The sequence below is a fragment of the Ovis aries genome, chromosome 3 (assembly GCF_016772045.2).
Source record: "Ovis aries strain OAR_USU_Benz2616 breed Rambouillet chromosome 3, ARS-UI_Ramb_v3.0, whole genome shotgun sequence".
NCBI classification, from domain to species: Eukaryota; Metazoa; Chordata; class Mammalia; order Artiodactyla; family Bovidae; genus Ovis; species Ovis aries.
The window spans coordinates 144,385,367-144,403,239 of record NC_056056.1 but is presented as its reverse complement, the minus strand read 5'-3'; the positions used below and the strand labels follow the sequence as shown (position 1 = coordinate 144,403,239).

Below are 17,873 nucleotides of genomic sequence, written 5' to 3'. Positions count from 1 at the left end.
ATCACACCACAAAAAGAAAGAGAGAGAATATATAAAATTGACAAAGATGCTAAATACAGACAAAATCCACTTTGAAAACGTGAGACTAAACTGAAATGAATGTTGCATGCTTGGTATCCACCTTCATGGAGCAGACAGCTTTTTCTGCTGACCCTCTTCATCACTGTACCCGCAACTCCCCACAGAAGGGTCTTGCGACAAACCAGCCTATGTTTCCTTTTCAACCATCTCTCTCAATATTCCCATCACTAGCTCCATACTGTCTAGCTCTCTGGCATTCCTCATTGTATCCTGAACAAAATTCCTATGACCCTTAAGTAGGTCCAGAAAACATCCGACATTAATCTAGTTTACTGAGAAATATTTATTGAGCTCCTACTTACTGCCTAAAGTGGGGCTTACATCACTTAGGAGAAATACACAAAAACATAAAAATAAAAAAATAATTTAAAATGGTGGTAAGGAAAATAAAGGAAGAGAATACTATGAAAGAAAAGAATAATTGGGGCTTGGAGCAGGAAGGGGCGGTGGTCAAGAAACGCCTCTCCAATGATGAAGGACAAATTCATTGATTCTGAGATCTGATGGATGAGAGAGAGAAAGTGGGAAGAAGTGCCTTCCTACAGATGTGCCTGTCCTGGCCCCGGGTGGATGGGGGATCAGGTGAATTCAGGAATCCAAAGTTGGCTGGGTTAGGGTTAGGGTTAGGGAAGCTTCCCTTCCCTAACTCATGGGAGGCTAGCAGAGGGGCCAGCAACAGGGTGTCAGCGTGGTCATTATTATTATTGACAGATAAATAGCAATAGATTATTAGCATTAGATAAAATGTATCAAGCATTTTTGATGAGCCAGGTCCATGCTGAGAGCTCTGCATACAATCAGGGACTGACTCCTCACAGCAGTCCTGTGAGGTGTGGAGAATTAAGCACTTGAGAGGTTAGTACCTGTATGAAGCGACATGACTTATAAAGCCCAGAGCAGGGTCTGTGGACACAGCACCCTCTTTGTGAACAGCCTCTCCTTGCATGTTTTGTACCCAGATGTCCACAGCCCCCAGAGTTATGGGCAAAGGCACAGTATTTTGAAAGAGTATACTGGAAAAACACAAAGAAACAGATTTCTGTTCTTAGAAGGGTAAACCTATCTTATAGACACAAAAGACCAAATTCACTCATGTCTAAACCATGGAGGAAGGACAAGAAAAGTATACATAGCACACTATGGTAGATACCTACAGGTTTTGTCTTCCTGATATGTATTTTCATTTTTTTTCTTATAAAAACTATTTTCTTTAGGCAGCTCTCCCTCCCCTCCCCTCAGTCTACAGTGGTTTTGGTAGGACAGACACTACTCCTGGTTTAGGACCGAGCATACTAAGACCCTTCCACACCTTGGCAACTGGAGTATTTCATTTCCTTGGCCAGTTTCTGGCTCGGAGATGGTATATAACTGATGGCATATGAGCTCCATCTGGGACTTTTCTAAATGAGAAAGATGTAAAGTTACAGCTGTTGGTGTGCATACTGCCTCCATATTGGACGATACTACATGGGAATGAACCTAGTAAAGAGAAAAATATGCCAAGAGATGAAGAGGTGGAGTCCTTAGGAACCACTGAGCACAAGTGTTCAAACAAACTAGAAACAAGCAAGCCTGCAGATTTACTCCTAGACTTTCTAGCTGATTGAACCAACAAGTTCTCTTTCTCAAGGAAGCTATTTTGAGCTGGATTTTTCAACCAACAAAGACCTAGTATGAATCAGAGTCTGAAGAGACTGGAGAGAAATGAGGGCCAGAATAAGGTCAGTATTAGCCATAATGGCAAGAAAGTGGTCATTACATGACCACTGAGAAAACTGAGACGTTCAGATGGCTGGAGGAAAACTGCCCCTCCTTCCTGGCAGCAGGCAGCCCACAAAGTGGAAAGCACAACTCTGAGATGTAGGGGAAAAGAGTCAGCAGTCAATAAAGAGTTATGGGCTGCTTGAGGAGCACCAGACTTGGTGCTGGGCGCAGGAATATGCTGATTACCAAGGTACAGGCCCTTTCTGCCTTGGCATTCACAGCTACTCCAGAGGGCAAAGGAAGGAAGCACAGGTTAGCATATCCACATCATAATTTACTTACAAACTGAACACAGGGGGTGAAAGCAGCACCTGATTAAAAAGAATCTTGGTCTAGACATAAACATCTTCCACTGAGCTATATAATGAAAGGTTCAAACGTGCGGAGGCCAAAAGGCAGGGAGACCTGGACGATGAGAGACCAGCACGGGGAGGAGTAGCAGCTATGGGCAGAAAGGCACAGGATCAGAGCTGTGGGAATCTAAGTGGACTCTGGTCTGTTTCTAGAAATAAAGATGCTAAAGAAAGAAATCAACCTAGGAATTGAGAAAAGAATGTTGGTGGTGGGTGGTACTCATCACAAAGAGCCAAGGTGAAAAATGCCTCCAGCTGCTACAAATGACAGAGCCCTGCAAAATTTTCCTGGCCTTTACCAGCCTAAAAGATGATGCTGTGAAAGTGCTGCACTCAATATGCCAGCAAATTTGGAAAACTCAGCAGTGGCCACAGGACTGGAAAAGATCAGTTTTCATTTCAATCTCAAAGAAAGGCAATGCCAAAGAATGTTCAAACTACTGCACAATTGCACTCATCTCACATGCTAGCAAAGTCATGCTCAAAATTCTCCAAGCTAGGCTTCAATAGTACATGAATTGAGAACTTCCAAATGTTCAAGCTGGATTTAGAAAAGGCAGAGGAACCAGAGATCAAATTGTCAACATCTGCTGGATCATAGAAAAAGCCAGAGAATTCCAGAAAAACATCTACTTCTGATTTATTGAGTATGGTTTGATAAAAAACTGTGAAAAATTCTTAAAGAGAAAAAAAAAAAATTCTTAAAGAGATGGGAATACCAGACCACCTTACCTGCCTCCTGAGAAATCTGTACGCAGGTCAAGAAGCATATCCAGTTAGAACTGGACATGGAACAATAGACTGGTTCCAAATTGGGAAAGGAGTACATCAAGGCTGTATATTGTCACCCTGCTTATTTAACTTCAGAGTACATTATGCAAAATGCCAGGCTGGATGAAGCACAAGCTGGAATCAAGATTGCCGGGAGAAATATCGATAACCGCAGATATGCAGATGACACCACCCTTATAGCAGAAAGGGTACAGGAACTAAAGAGCCTCTTGATGAAAGTGAAAGAGGAAAGTGAAAAAGCTGACTTAAAACTCAACATTCAAAAAGCTAAGATCATCGCATGTAGTCCCATCACTTCATGGGAAATAGATGGGGAAACAATGGAAACAGTGACAGACTTTATCTTCTTGGGCTCCAAAATCACTGCAGATGGTGACCACATCCATGAAATTAAAAGATGCTTGCTCTTTGGATGAAAAGTTATGACCAACCTAGACAGCATATTAAAAAGCAGAGACATTACTTTGCCGACAAAGGTCCTTCTAGTCAAAGCTATGGCTTTTTCCATAGTCATGTATGGATGTGAGAGTTGGACCATAAAAAAAGCTGAGTGCTAAGAAACTGATGCTTTGAACTGTGGTGTTGGAGAAGACTCTTGCGAGTCCCTTGTACTGCAAGGAGGTCAAACCACTCAAGCGTAAAGGAAATCAGTCCTGAATATTCATTGGAAGGACTGATGCTGAAGCTGAAACTCCAATACTTTGGCCACCTGATGCAAAGAACTGACTTACTAGAAAAGACCCTGATGCTGGGAAAGACTGAAGGCAAGAGAAGAAGGGGATGACAGAGGATGAGATGGTTGGATGGCATCACCAACTTGATGGACATGAGTTGGGTAAACTCTGGGACTTGGTGATGGACAGGCAAGCCTGGAGTGCTGCAGTCTGTGGGGTCACAAAGAGTCAGACACAACTGAGCGACTGAACTGAATTGAACTTACCAGCCTAGCTCATCTCTGCTCTGACCAATCGCTATATTTCCCTGATCAATTTCACATCTGGCTCCCTCCTCAGTGAGGCTGGACATGAACTGCCCTCCTGAACACAGGATCCAGGGCCCCAGAACTAACCCAGAGCTCCCAGCGTCTGGCTTCCCATGCCCCGGTGTTTCCAGCCTTCAAACGGGGCCTCTTCCCAACGTGAAGCGCAGCTGTGTAGGTTTTCCATCCCATTTGCTACAAAGACTCATTAAGTTTCATGTCCCAAATCATGGATTTAACTCATATTTATTGGGGATGAGTGCTCTCAAATTAACTGTTTGGTAAAACTACATGTAGTTCACCTAAAGTTATTTTGGTCCTTCTCCATTCTTGTATACATATTCTCCACTCCTATATTTATAAAATCTCAATATAAAGATCCCATTTGGGTGTTACTAAATCAAAGCACCTCACTCAACACAAATACGTCCCCTGAATAATCTGTTTTATGTTACATAGGGCCTGAGGGGAGACTATTCTTAAATAAATGCACCAAGTAACAAAGAAAACAAAACCCAGTAACATGGACTGAGTAAATGGACTTGATACCAACTTTGGCCATTTGAGGAGACATTTAACCATCACACTGATTCACTCATACAACAAGTTTATAGTGTTTACTGTGATGGCATCACCAACTCGATGGACATGAGTTTGAGCAGGCTCCGCGAGTTGGTGATGGACACGGAAGCCTGGCATGCTGCTGTCCATGGGGGTCACACAGAGTCAGACATGACTGAGTGACTGAACTGACTGGGCTGTGACGGGGCTTCCCAGGTGGCGCTAGTGGTAAAAAGTCTCTAGTGCAAGAGACTTAAGAGACACAGGTTCAATCCTTGGGTTGGGGAAGATCCCCTGGAGTAGGAAATGGCAACCCACTCTAGTATTCTTGCCTGGAGAATCCCGTGGACAGAGGAGCCTGGTGGGCTACAGTCTATAGGGTCACAAAGAGTCAGGCGCGACTGAAGCAATTTAGCACACACGCACAAGCCAGGTGGAGGGGGTAATTTTTTTTCCTCTACCTTAATTTTTAAACATTACTATTGAACAGAAAGCATACAGTGTACCTGGGGCTTCCCAAGTGGCTCAGATGGTAAAGAATCTGCCTGCAATGTAGGAGACCTGGGTTCAATCCCTGGGTCGGGAAGACCCCCTGGAGAAGGGAATGGCAACCCACTCCAGTATTCTTGCCTGGAGAATCCCAGGGACAGAGGAGCCTGGTGGGCTACAGTCCACGGGGTTGCAAAGAAACAGACACGACTGAGGTGACTGAGCACGCAGGCATGTGTATATCAGACAAGAGATCCAGGCTCTGGGGAGAGAGCAGGACAAGTTGTATGTGCTGAGTACCGAACTATGCTCTCCTCCTTTGCACCACTTGATAAACACATCTTTCCTTCCTGCTTTGATGACTCTGCCCAGGTTAAACTCTTAAAAATGGCATGTTCACTTCAAGATTCAGTTGTTCAAAGAAACATTCTTTCAACAAAAGCAGTCTTGTGACAGTAATACTAAAACACACACACAAAACCCCACCAAAAAAACCCTTTAAGATCATCTAATTCAACTCATCACCTACAGATGACAAAACTGAGGCAAAGTAAATTAAGGGTTCTTCCCACCATGGTCCATATCACTAGTGTTGGAACAAGTATTAAATCGTTTGCTTTTCATCCAGTGCTTTCTTCTCCTGCACTGTCTAATACTTCAGCCACTAGCTCCATGTGGCTATTTAAGTTTAAATTCAGAATTAAAATTTTAGTTCCTCAGCTCTACTCCCTCCATTTCAAGTGCTCAATAGTCACATAAGCTGAGTTCAGTTCAGTTCAGTTACTCGGTTGTGTCCAACTCTTTGTGACCCCATGGACTGCAGCACGCCAGGCCTCCCTGTCCATCACCAAATACTGGAGTTTACTCAAACTCATGTCCATTGAGTCGGTGATGCCATCAACCATCTCATCCTCTGTCGACCCCTTCTCCTCCTGTCCTCAATCTTTCCCAGCATCAGGGTCTTTTCATATGAGTCAGCTTTTCACATTAGCTGGCCGAAGTATTGGAGTTTCAGCTTCAACATCAGTCCTTCCACATAAGCTAGTGGCTCCTGTATTAGGCAGTAGAGAAAATAGACTACTTTCGTCATCTTAGAAAATTCATTGGACAGTGTTGTGGAGTCTAAAACACACTGCTTGCATTACTCCAGCTGAACACTTCTCAAACTTCAATAGGTGTAGTACTCACCTGCGGATCTTATGAAAACGCTGATTCTGAAACTGTAGCATGGGATGGGGTCTGACATTACACAGTCCTCATCAGCTTCCAGCAACAGAGCTGCTGCAGGTCTGAGGACTGCACTTGGAGGACATAGTATCACGATTCTGGCTCATTACTGCAGTTAATACAGAAAGGGCCAGTGTCCTAACAGTTAAATGTGTATGATGTTTTTATTTTTCCCACAAGCTTTTAAGCTCCTTTAGACAGAGCACCACATCTTATTCTTCCCATCCCTCTTCGTGACTGCAGAGCATAGGGTTTCACCAGGACAAAGTTCTCCTACCTGTAACTGCATTATATTTGGCTTAAGTTACCACCATGCTCTCCAGTATTCTTGCTGAGAAAATTTCATGGACAGAGGGGCCTGGTGGGCTATAGTCCATGGGGTTGCAGAGTCAGACAGGACGGAGTGATTGAGTATGCACTGCAATGCTACACCTGAAGAGTTTCTCACCCCCTACCCTTTTTTTTGTTTTTTAAGCCACACCATGCAGCTTGTGAGATCTTAATGCCCTGACCAGGAATTAAATCTGGCCTTCGGCAGTGAGAACATGGAGTCCTAACCACTGGATGACCAAGGAATTCCCTCTTTTTCTTGTTGTAAGACACCAGAGCTTTGACCTAACCATTCATTGTCTCTGATTTCCCAAAAGTGAGATACTGGTAGCTGTACTACATCAGCTTTAAGAAAACACATGGCAATTAGTTTTACTTTATGGTTTTAGAATAAACTGTGAATTTTACTAAAGGATACATACTTAAAATAATATTTAAATAGTTAAGAAAAAAATAAGGTATTTTGATAGCTTGAATGGATGCTAAATAGTCTCCTCAGAGTACAAATATTTGAATATTCAAATCCTATCATTAGAAAATGATGATAATGTTTCTAAAAATAATACAATCAGAAATTTTTATCTGTATCTTTATATTACTGTGGTCTTATTTCCTGCCCTGGAAACAGAGTGCACCCTTTCTTAATGGGACAGCTGACAGCTGTCTTGGTATGAGCAGGCACCTCTGTAATCCTTATCATAGTCTTCCATCAGCAATTTCCATTTTCCTAGAAATTTCAGTGATTAATGTATGTAGTCAGTTATTAAGAACTTTGCATTAGGTTTAAGAGATCAGTCACTTTTGCATCTGAAAGTCACATATTTATACATTAAGCTTTTAAAGAAATAAGAGTTCTTTGTGCCTTTCTAAACATATTCCTTACAAAGCAACAAGAAAAAAAGTTTTATTAATGCACAAGACTGAAAGAAATGTCAAGTATGCTAGAGTTCTGGTTTTGATTTTGGACTTCAGAGAAAGTAAAAGCAGCAGTGGAACAGAAGAGCCCTTTAATTACAATCCAATGTCCTAGAGAAGAATATTTGATATCTCTTCCAGTTGGCAGTCGAGCCGGGTAAGAAAATCAACTGCGATGAGTACAACATAAAACCATCCCACCTCGTCAAGTTAATCAGGAATTACATCGTATGTCATAAACCTCCCTGGTTTTGTTTAAGACCTTCTTGGACACATTAAAAGATGGAAATGTTTCAAGAGTTAAATCAATAAATTTATTTACTCTATACAACCTAAGCCAATAAAAGTTTGTTCTAAGATTCCTCAAACTCCACTTCACTTTGGAGAGGGTAACTAAATGAGCATTTTTCTCTCCCAGGACAGTAGACTGCTCTGACAGGAAGATGGCAACAGTATGATGGTTCAGAGCCTGAGTCTGGAGTCACTGGCTGCACACAGATTCTCCGCTCAGCCTCCTCACTGTGTGAGCCTTAGGAAAATTAGCTATCTCTCTTAAGACTCAGTTTCTTTGTCTGTAAAATGGGAATAAGAATAAGATTGTTGGGAGCATTTAATGCAATACTGATCATATGTCATGATATAGTAACTAAGCGTTTAGCACAAAGTCTGCTTTAAATGAATGTCAATTATTTTTATTAGATCTGAAAAGGATTTTTCATAGCTCAGTGGCCATGAAATATTTTCCTTCACTTTCATCAAGCTCCTTTAAGGCCCCTTACTTTGTGTTTGTATTTAGAAATCTTCCTTTAAGACATAAAAATATCTATTTATGAGAAAAACAAAAGAGAGGATTTGTTTTTTAAAAACAAGTATGTTATCTGCTCACCTGGAAATGCTTGATAGCCCCCATTCAGAGACAAAATGACTCAAAGACACTGAAGTACAATCTCAAGAAATATAATATTGAATCAGTAACATTAGATACACTTTTCCAGAAGAAAACTTTCAGTCATGGGGTTGCTGAAGTGAGGTCCAAGTAGCTCAGAACGAAGAAGTAGTAGACAATTGAATATGTGATTTATATTGCATAGGAGGAAAATCTGACTTACTCACTTCATAAGAAAGACTGTTTTGGTCCTTCGTTATCTAATCTAGTTTGATTGTTACCCACACAAAAACCATGCCAACTCCTTTGTTCTCTTACTAAGCGCAGAACTGACTGAGGAAGAACAAGAACCGTCCTCCTCATTAGGGACAAGAGACAGCGGTGCAGTAACAATCACCCAGGCTGAAGCTCCCATCACCCCAAAGGGCTTGTGTATCAGCACAGTCCAGGTGAGAAGGAGCCTGATGTGTACAGCCTCTGCAGCAGGCTGACCTTTCTCTGAAGGGACAGCGGTGGAGACATTCCCATTTAAGATGTTTATGACAGTACTCATCAGCAACAGAATCCAGGCTCCCTCCAGTCATAGGGTGTGTGTGGGGGTGGGAGTGGAGCGAGGAAGAGAAACAGGCTGATACTGCACGCACACAGAGCACTGTCCCATCCACAGGGTCACAACAGAACACACTGGACCACAGTCCTCACGAGGTTGTACAGTTGTTTTATCTTATCTAGAAACGAAGCTCTGAAGGAAAGATGGCGTGCCCAGGAAAATCAGCAACATGGCAGAGGTGAGAATTCCATCCATGTCACTCATGGGCAGAGAGAGAGAGAAGAGTTGTGGAGAGGGATCACTGAGAACTCAGCTGTGACAGGGCTAGACTTCACCAAGGTATGGTTCCTATGGCCTTTGGTTTTATTTTCTATACTGTCAAAGTAAGTAAGGCAATAAAACTCAGGTTTTTATTAACATAATTTTTCATAATATCATCAAGTATTTAATCCCTATTCAGAAATCTCAATTTGTTTTTTTAAATGCTTTTGCTTTTGCTTTTTTGGTGAGGGTGGGAGGGATTTTTTTCTTTGGCTGAGCTGCATAGCTTGCGGGATGTCAGTTCTCTGACCAGGGATTAAACCCAGGCCATGACACTGAAAGCGCCAAGTTCTAACCACGGGACTGCCAGGGAAGTCCCTAAAATGTTTTAAACGCAGCTTTTCCCCCACCCAACCAAGATCCAGTCAAAGTGGTACAATGCTTTTGATCACTAGGTTCCTTTAGTCTTTTTAGCCAATAATAGTGTCCTTACTATTTTTAAAAATCACATTGGCTTTTTTAAGCATCACTGCTGTTGTCTTGTAGAAGGGCCACATTCTGGATTTGGCTGTTTGCTTATATTGTCTTTTAACATGTTCTGCCAGCCCCTCAACTTCCTGTAGCCTGTGTTAGGTTTGATTGGATTCAGGTTAATTATCCTTGGAAAGAAGATTTTACTGGTGGTGGTGTGTACTTCATATTGTTTCACGTCAAAAAACATCAGCTTGCCCTCCGTTACTGAATTTCAGAGTGATTACTTAGTTAAGTTGGTGAGCACCAGATTTCTCCATTATAAAAGTGGGTTTTGTTTTGTTTTTATCAATAGTTAGTATATGTTATTTTTTGGTACTGTGTCTATATGTATAGTATATTTCTCAATAACTTCTCAATTTTTGTAGCTATTTTTTATGCTATAAATCTATCATGTTTTGCTAATTAAAATTTCCCTGGCAACATTCAGTTTTTGGGTTGGGAATCTGGTGAGGGCAGATCTCCCCCACTCCCATCTCCCAGTTACATTGATGAACCAACCTCAGATGCAGGCCTTTTTCTCCACCTGCCAAGTGAAGATGGTGAGCTTCACCCTCTGCAGGACAGGAGAGTTCCATCAGGATACAAACAGAATTCAATCACTACTCAAAACTCTAAGAACAATGCTAACCATCAGGTAAAAATTTTTATCGTTCTGAAAATGTTTATTTTTATTGACTATATATATATATATATATATATATATATATATATATATACACACAGATTTTTTTAAAGCAAAATAGTGCTAAAGGGCTTACAACAGCAACAGTAGTCGTTTGGCCACCCTTGGCCAACAGAGTTATCCACTTTTAACTCTTGCAGCTATTTCTTCTACTACTTCTGATCTCTATATTTCTATATAATATGTAGAACTGTTACACTTAATTTAAAAATTCTAGTCATTATCTCTGACTACTTCTAACAAAAGGTGAGGATTAGCTGCTTTTCCTATTTGAAGCTCTGGAGGAGAAGTGAACATGAACTCCTAGGGCTGCTACACCGAATTTTGATAGCAACTAGCACATGGTAAGTGGGCCTTAAAAATACTGTTGCATGTCATTGGATGAATGACATAGATATCCAAATGCATAAAGTCAGGATATAGCCTGCAGTCTGTCATTGCAAGTATGCACTGAACAGAGCACAGATGAAATACCTAATCTCCCCAAATCACATACATTAAGTTGTTTATCTGTATCTTCTTTTAGTATGTTCTTAGAAAATATTAAAATTCAACACATTAAAATAATTTTAAAGGGGGAACATCATGAAACTAATTCAAAGGACTCAGTAAAAAATAATCTCTGTACCCCAAAGATTTTTTTTCTAGATATTCTTAATTGGCAGTAGAGAAAATAATCTCTTTCTTACCTCATATGTGAGAAAGTAATCTTTTCTGAACAATGACAAGCAAACACTCTTGAAAATATATGAGAGATCTTCTCTGGAGTCATGTGGACTCAGAACTCAGCCCTTTGCCTCACAGAATTTAAAGTTTGATGCTAAGCCAAAAAAAAAAAAAAAAAAAAGATCTAAGTTATGAATACTCTGAAGACTCCCACCTCATTAATATGTCTCCAAACATGTTGCTTAAGGGTAAAGTTAATTAAATCACAGTATGCATAAATTTGAAGTGAACTGGTAATCAATCACAGGCAAAATTATGTTATACAGACAAAATGGGTGTAGTGGACATTAATATACGTTAAATGAAAACAGATTCATACAATGGAAGGAAGTTTCCACCTGACTTGCTGCTGCCTCTTTGTACTGTCCAGCTTTCAGGAATATCTGAGGCAAATAGATGAAAGAATTAAATATTCTTCTTCCCCTGGAACCCTTTAAAGTGGTAAATCTTCCATTTAGTACTCTAGGAGAGTTTCTCAAGCTGACTTCAATGATCATCAGATTTTCTAACAATGAAATAAAACCCTTAAATTTACTGGCTGAATTATGTAGCTTTGTGAATTTTCCAAGAACTCTCTGTGTTCTGTTGTTGTGTGTCTTTGGACCTTTCACTTTTACTGTATTGCAACTATTTTGCAAGAAGGGAAAAGAAAGAAAGAAATTCAAACCAGCCATTTTGACTACTTGTTAACAGTTCTGACAAAATATACCCTGAGTTGTTTTTCTGTAACTAGCTGCAGGTGCCAAATATTCATGTGTTATTATTAACAGGAGCAATTTGGAGAAGATTTCATTTTCTGTAGCTGAAATAATGTCTACCCCCTGTAATATTACTTCCCTTATACATCTAGCTTTTACAACATTAAATCTTAGACTGGGGAGGTCTTAGAATGAGCTACTTTCAAAAGTCCACCTGAAGCATCTTCCTAGCAAGTGTTTATAACAGAAGTGCTGCACGGTAGGCAAAAGAGCAAGGGACTGGGAGACAGTTTTAACAATTGCTAACCAAGTCTAACGATAGATATCCAGGAAGTACTTGGGCAGTTATGTAATGTAATGCACACAAGAGTCAGCAGCACAGTGCCATGGACAGAACCCCAGGATCTGCAGGTAGAGTTTTGTCTCTTCAACGTGTGTGTCTTGGGACAGGTTACCTATCTTCTCTAAGGCCCAGTTTCCCCATCTGTCAAATGGAGAAAATAATACACCTACTTCACAATGTTATTTTTCAAAACCAAATGGGATAAAATGCATAAGCTACCATTATTACAACAATTTAGATCAATAACTGGGAACTAGATAAACCTACCTTCAAGGTTCTCAGATTAACAGTATTATGTACCTAAAGAAGGCAACTATGTTTATAACTGACAGTTTTAATTTATGAGAGAAGAATATGAAGGTAAATTTTCACAGTACATGTAGTAGAAAAAAATATCTTGTATATATTAACACAAACATAAGTATGGTGGTTTCTAAGCATAGGCATAATATTGTTATTGTTCAGTCACTAAGTTGTGTCCGACTCTTTGCAACCCTATGGACTATAGCACGCCAGGCTCCTCTGTCCTCAACTGTCTCCCGGAGTTTGCTCAAATTCACGTCCACTAAATTGGTGATGCTATCTAACCATCTCATTCTCTGCTGCCTCCTTCTTTCACCTTCAATCTTTCCCAGAATCAGGGTCTTTTCCAATGAGTCTTCTCTTTGCATCAGGTGGTCAAAGTATTGGAGCTTCAGCATCAGTCTTTCCATTGAATACTCAGGATTGATTTCCTTTAGGATTGACTGGTTTGATCTCCTTGCAGTAAAGGGACTCTCTGGAGTCTTCTCCAGCCAATAATTTGCAAGCATCAAGCATAATATATAAGAAACAAAGAGGATAATCCAGGGTGCTGTCCCAAAGACAGTCCATCAAGAAGCACACGACAGCCAAGAACACCAAATAACTAAGTACACAAGAACATATAAGCTGAATGGTGACTACGGGTCCAAATAATAAATTCCAAGGAGCAAGGGCTGGAGGCCTTTCAGGAGGCACAGTCAAAGAGGGTGGAGAGGGAATTTGAGCTGGTCCTTAAAGGTCCGTATTCAGAGAGGAGGCACGGAAAATGAAGGTTGTTGTTTCAGATGGAAAGAATGTGCTGTCCTGTCCAACCCCCACCTACAATTTAAATTAATGATAAAGCTGCAAACCAGAGTCTCAGAAAGTTCCATGATTTGGAGTAAGAAGAAGTAAGGGAACTTGGACCACTTATAACTTTCTAGATAAGATCGCCTCTCCCCATTGGAAGTTAGAATAAAGGTATGAAGAGTAATGTTAAGCAACAATTGAGCGTTCCATGTCAGCGTTCCTCATTCCCCAGGGTTCGCAGGCCCCAGTTGCGTCGGGTGGTCCTCCTGAAGTTGGGTCAGGATAAGAACATACATCCAACAGGCCCCAGCAGAATCCACACTAAATTAGGCTTCGTGAGAACGCAAAATGAAGAGTGTAAGAAACACAAGGGGTTAAAGTATCTAGTGTGGTTAAGCTTATCGTAATTTCATGCGTCTACAGAGTCTCAGTCTCCTTTGTGCACTGGGACCGTGAAATGCCCTCTCCACCATCTCCTCTTGGGGGCTCAAGGCACCCTTTCCCTTCTCCTTTCACAGTTCCTCTCTCCTAGAATGTGCACACCTCCTCCCAGCAGTGCTGTGGACCAGAAACCTGAACCTCCCCATGGACTTCTGTCTCTTCCCAGACTCTGTAATGGATGGGTCACCATCTCCCCAGTCTGGTCCCAGCTCATCTAATCTGTCCATTCTCTAGACTGCTGCCACCAGGAGTATCAGCTGCAGGATAAAAATCTCAACTCTTCTTTAGCAAGGCAGAAAAGGGCATCATTATCTGGCCCCAGCCAACCAGTCTGACCTGAGCTTCCAACACGTCCCTTGAAATTTGCATCCTGGCAACATCTAATTACCGGAGAGCCCAGAATCCATTCTGCTTTGGGGCTTCCCAGAGTTGCACACACCCTTCCCTCCCACTATGCTGACAACTTGGAACATTTCTATTCGACCTTCTAGCCTTGGCTCAAGTCCTTTCTCTGCTCTGACTGTTTCCTGACACCTGCCCACATGCTGAAGTGCTCCCTATCCATGTATCTGCTAAGGAAGGGAAGGGAAGGGAAAGTCACTCTGTCGTGTCTGACTCTTTGCGACCCCATGGCTTCTTAGTCCATGGGATTTTCCAGGCAAGAGTATCTGCTAGGGCAGTGATAATTCACAATGCCTTCATACTTGCTCTGTAAGCTCCTTGAAATCAATCAAAAGCCTTTTTCCTTCCAGCCTTAGCATCTTGCACACAGCAGCCCACCCAAACAAAACTTTGTTAAGCAGATGACCAAATTTTAAATGAAAGAGAAGAACTGATATTATATGGTTAAAATCAACAAGTTGGAAGAAGAAATTTACTGCAAACATTACTCAACTTAACTTGGGGGGGGTGGCGGTATGGACTTGCATGTGAATATTCTTTATGTCAGTTTTATCTTTCTTTTGAAACTGCCAAGCCAATGAAATAGCCTCTCACATGCTGTACAACAGGGCAAGGAAGCAAAGAAGCATTAATTTAAAAGAAATGACCTCTGCGATACTACCTGAATTTATAGAGTTTGGGAACTCTTTTCCTCCCCTCCAGTACTCAAATTTATCTAGAATATTTTCAACCCTTTCTCCACTACCAAAACAACAAAAATAGACCAAAAAGAATACCACAAAAATTTAGAACCAGTCAGTCAATAGAGGTTTAGCATCAGCTTAGCTTTGAGAACTCTCAAAATTACTTTCAAAGCCTCCCTATAAAATGGGCGATGTTATGAAATTGTCTGCATCCCCTGAAGGAAAGCGTGACACACAGACTTACGCCAGAGGTCACAAGACTGAACTCTAAAATCCTCAAGTTTTGAATATTTGGTTAATTGCAATCATTTACTTTCCTTGGGAATTAACAGAAACCATCTGCTTAATGATAAAGCTGAGCTCTGCAATTATTTGAGGGAAAATGTGCCACAGTCAGCATAAGAGAGTCTTATTGAGGAAGCCTGCTAGACATACATAATTCTTTTCAATAATTAAAGCCAATCTCATTCATTAATTAAAAATTTTTTATTTATCAGCACCACCCTCGTTAATATACACCTAGGCAACCTTCAATTTCAAACTTACAGTAGGTTAAATAAGCATAATTGTACAGATGGCTGCTATCATACACCAGAAAGTTGAGGCGATCATGAGAAAAAATAGAGATGAGAAATAAATGTCTGCTCTGAGTCACATATCCGGCTCTGGGTCTCATACCTCTTTGCCGAGGGGGATACTTTCCTCTCCCAGCAAATAGAAAAATGGCTGGGAGTGCTCCAAACAAAATGCCTTTGAACTGGCCATCTCTCAAAGCTCCTGCTAATTCTAACTGCAGTCCTGCTAGCAGATGTGAAGAAAAACAGGCAACTTTTGTTACACGGCAGCCTACAGAATGGGTAGAGTCCTCTGAATGGCTGTAAATATTGATCCACCTGTGAAGAATAAGGGTGCCATCTCTGTATGGTGGCAAATAAATAAAGCAGGGAGAGGACAGAGGAAAGGGAAGCACACACATTGGGCCAACAGCTTCAAGCCTGTTTCTTCTCTGCGTGTGTGGCCCAAGGGAGGAGGTGATGTTTATTTGGACATCCTCCCTTCCGAAAAGAAGCCAGCTGACTGTCTGCTTTTGTATTAGTATGATGCTGGAGCCCAGTTATTAATAATTTCATAAGCAGAGGCCATCCAGTTTTAAACCAGTGTTATGAAGCATTTGAATTTTTAAAGCCAGTTGGTAAGAAGCAGCTGATCCTCACCACCCCAGCCCACCAACACTCCCACCTTGGTTCTACAATGTTTAGCTAGTTATTGTTGGTTAGTCACTCAGTTGTGTCCAACTCTTTGTAACCCTGTGAATGTGGCCTGCCAGGATCCTCTGGCCATGGGATTTCCCAGCAAGAATACTGGAGTGAGTTGCCACTTCCTTCTCCAGGGAATGTTCCCGACCCAAGGACTGAACTCATGTCTCTTGCATTGGCAGGCAGGTTCCTTATGGCTGAGCCACCAGGGAAGCCCATGTAAACAGTAATCACTATGGAGCTTATGGAGAAGGTGATGGCGCCCCACTCCAGTGCTCTTGCCTGGGAAATCCCACGGATGGAGGAGCCTGGTGGGCTGTAGTCCATGGGGTCGCTAAGAGTCGGACACGACTGAGTGACTTCACTTTGACTTTTCACTTTCATGCACTGGAGAAGGAAATGGTAACCCACTCCAGTGTTCTTGCCTGGAGAATCCCAGGGACGGGGGAGCCTGGTGGGCTGCCGTCTATGGGGTCGCATAGAGTCAGACATGACTGAAGCGACTTAGTAGTAGTATGGAACTTAACCTACAGAAGAGCAGAGAGGTTAAGAAGATGGGTTTTGCAAAGTGTGAGAGATACTGATGAAAATCTCTATTAGCCATTCACTACCTGTATAGAAACGTACTTAATGTCATTATAGCTATTTCTGTAAAACGGAAAAAGTAATAGTGTCTACCGTAGAGGGCTGTGAAAATCAAATAATCAGTGTATAGAAAGTGTTTAGTCCAGGGCCTGGAACAGACAAAGTGCTCCATAAATGTGAGTTATCCTTGTTATTTTCATTCTTATCATTATGGCCAGCCTCATAGTAGAAATTAGAAGCAAGACTCAGGAATCATGAATATTCCTGAGGGATCACCACTGCCAGGGGACACCGTTGCCAGGAAGTAGGCATCCTTTCTTTTCTTTTGAAAAGGAACCCAGCCAGGGAGGAAATTAAGAGTTGGGCTTGGGTAACTGTGAGCAGTACCGTAAGCAGCCATTCTGTCAGAAATGTGCACCCCGGTTTTAAAGCTGAGCAAACACAAGTCTTCTGGCAAAGAGGGAAGTGGTGTTCTAGAATATGAGTGTTTGTATGCCACCTTCGGTTTCTTTTTTAAAAATTTTCAAACAAGTATGTCCATTTCATTATGCTACCGAAAGGTATACAGGCTCTGGAATCAGAAGAGCCAGCATGCCTCCTCATGCTGTCATTTACCAGCTTTGCCACCTTGAGCAAGTTACTTGACCTCGGTCAGCTCCAGCTTCATCTGTGAAGCAGAGTTAAGATCAGGCAATCTGAATGGGACAGAAGGAAAGGCATCTTTCCACATACGGTAAATAGAATGGGCTATACAGTTGGACCACCTGGGTTCAAGCCTAGCTCTGCCACCTACCCTAGGGGACCTAGGGCAAATCACTTGAATGTCTGCTTCACTTTCCTCCTTGGAAAAGTGATGATAATAAAAATACTCATCAAGTTATGTAAACATTAAATAAGTTGTACTACAATGGGTCCTAGAACCGAATTCATTTTACTTACTATTGTAAAGGTGAAAAGAGATAATGCATGCAAGCCTTGTATGTATTAAGCGCTCATTACCTCAGTAGCTATCATTCTTACTATAAAGAAATCAGAAGATACAAATGAGCAAAACAAGTAAAAAGAACTCCATTTTTAAATGGAAACTTTTAGAATTAAACAGTAAAAAATGACCAGAATTGTGGCTGAAAAAAGACACTTTTTCTAAGAAAACTATGGAAATTTATTTCCCTAATTATCTATTAAAAAGGAGTCTGGACTAGGACATTCCAAAGGTGGTGGATGACATATTTCCCTTTTAGAC

The 17,873-nt window shown here is 41.4% G+C and overlaps 1 protein-coding gene across 10 annotated transcripts in view; it reads right to left on the bottom strand.

Annotated features, from left to right (window-relative positions):
- PRICKLE1 (prickle planar cell polarity protein 1) overlaps positions 1 to 17,873 on the bottom strand; it is a 113,957-nt gene that overhangs the window by 59,833 nt on the left and 36,251 nt on the right. For 3 of the 10 annotated variants that reach the window (XM_060412711.1, XM_042246838.2, XM_060412713.1), the window contains exon 3: positions 11,094 to 11,224. The exons of the other annotated variants lie outside the window; for them this stretch is intronic. The gene's annotated coding sequence lies outside the window, so the exon portion shown is untranslated. The remainder of the gene's footprint in view (positions 1 to 11,093; positions 11,225 to 17,873) is intronic. 10 annotated transcript variants of the gene reach the window in all.